Here is a 1,931-nt window from a genome sequence, read left to right as displayed (position 1 = left end):
ATGTGCATTTGGAACAACCAAATCTTCCCACCTCTCCACTGACCGCAACACCTTCCTGAGGAACCCGATGCACTAATTCACCACTCTGCACCTCCCAAGTCCCAAGCGACCCTCGGACATACCTTGCTAGGAGTTGGCCAGTGTGGCAACAAGCTGCATGTGGGGGTGGGGGGGGGGGCGCAAAAGAAGCAAGGAGCATGGTGTACAAGGAATACAGGGAACGAGATTATCTACAGGGATTCACCATGGCTGCCATGGATGTCCATAGTGGGCAGCTGCCTGTGCAGATCTACTAAGGCCCGAGATAAAGAGAGCGGCGAGGATTGATGGATACAGTGGCCATGAGCGAGGGGCGACGGTGGGGCGATGGATGAGACATATCGGCGACGACCAACAAGAGACGCTTGGGTAGAGAGGGGATGGTTTCATGGCCTCACCTCGGTTCTTCCCACCTCGTCCCCGATCTCGATCCCTCCATGGCGCCGCGGTGGGCAGTGGAGGTAGCACGACGAAGGGAGGGGGGAGGGGAATAGCGCGACCACGGAGGGGAGGCGGCATGGCCTCGGCGTCCCTGGTGATCGGTGGCGGCGGAGTCCCTAGGGATCGGCAGAGGCGGGCAGCGTGCCCTGCGGTTCCGTGATGGCGGAGGCGGACGCGAGGAGCCCTAGAAAGAAATCGAGGGATGTCGAGGGAGGAGTGGCGGCACGATTTTTTGTCTTCCGTAATATGTTGCACCTAGAATAAAATCTAGGTTGTGGTGGAGGTGAGATGAAAAAAACCAGCGAAAAAAAACGGTTGAAAATGATGGGACAAAAATAAACCGTACTATTCAACCAACTCAGACAATAATATAAGGGACAAAAATAAACCGTACTATTCAACCAACTCAGACAATAATATAACTAGTAGAGTGCCCGTGCGTTGCCACGGGCTCTTGAAATAGTTTACCAAAGTTACATGTTAAAATCCACACATACAAACAATATAACACAAACTGAAGTCCATTAATGCAATGTAACAAACTGAGTGATGTCACAACTTAACATCTATTATAAAAATATTAATATCTAGATGATGCATTTAAGAAATTCTTTCACCATATCAGGAAAGTTTCCTCTAGCTTCATTCCCACGATGTTTTAGCAAGTATAATAAAAAATGCTTCCTCAATTCATACCCATCCTGTAGAAAAACTAAATGTAGTTAGTATGAAAATTTCACGCCGAAGGTCTTAAAACATGTAACCCACAATACTCACCGCGCAAACCGGCTTGACCAATTCTGTACCGTTCCACCAGAGCATAAAATGAAAAACAAAATAGCCAGACACATTCCTGGAAAACATTCAATTAATAATGTAAATAATATAATGATAACAAAAGTAAATATTCTTGTTATGAATTCATTACCCGTCTATACTCGTTGGAACATCGGCCGGAAATACACGATGCCATTTAGATATATCAGAATTCCACCCAGGCAGTTTTATTTCGAGTGCTTCTTTGAAATCTCTTGAAAAACTTTTTAATTTCAGTGAATGCCTCAAGTTCTTATCCTCTGACGATTGTGATGATTGAATAGGATCCATAATATATAGACGACGTGCCTCTTTGTTGATGATGTACAGGATGTATCGGCCGATGGATGCATAGGGAAGATAAATCTACAAGTGGAGCTATTAGAAACAAAAACAAACCATGATAACAAAGGTCAAAATATTTTATTTACCTTATTGCAAGATGAGTTGTCGGTCTCCATCCCAGGCCAGCTATCAAATAATGTTGCCAACGTCTGGATAGTTTCCTTCTCACAAAACTTCTGACCTCGTGTTGACTCTAGCAACATGGACTAAGTGAAAGAAAAAAATATTGTTTCAACATGTTGATACTAATGGCACCTAGAATGAAGAGTTACGGTAACTTACACAAAATC

The 1,931-nt window shown here is 44.5% G+C and overlaps 1 long non-coding RNA gene across 1 annotated transcript; it reads right to left on the bottom strand.

Annotated features, from left to right (window-relative positions):
• Positions 1 to 1,099: 1,099 nt before the first annotated feature.
• Positions 1,100 to 1,453, bottom strand: LOC125523750. The gene is made up of 3 exons (XR_007290364.1): positions 1,409 to 1,453; positions 1,258 to 1,333; positions 1,100 to 1,181 (listed from the first exon to the last, which is right to left on the bottom strand). It is a non-coding gene; the product is annotated as an uncharacterized LOC125523750 (long non-coding RNA).
• Between the last annotated feature and the right edge of the window lie 478 nt (positions 1,454 to 1,931).

Source organism: Triticum urartu, chromosome 7, assembly GCF_003073215.2.
Source record: "Triticum urartu cultivar G1812 chromosome 7, Tu2.1, whole genome shotgun sequence".
Classification (NCBI taxonomy): Eukaryota; Viridiplantae; Streptophyta; class Magnoliopsida; order Poales; family Poaceae; genus Triticum; species Triticum urartu.
The sequence above is the reverse complement of the archived record's forward strand: the minus strand, read 5'-3'. Positions and strand labels throughout refer to the sequence as shown.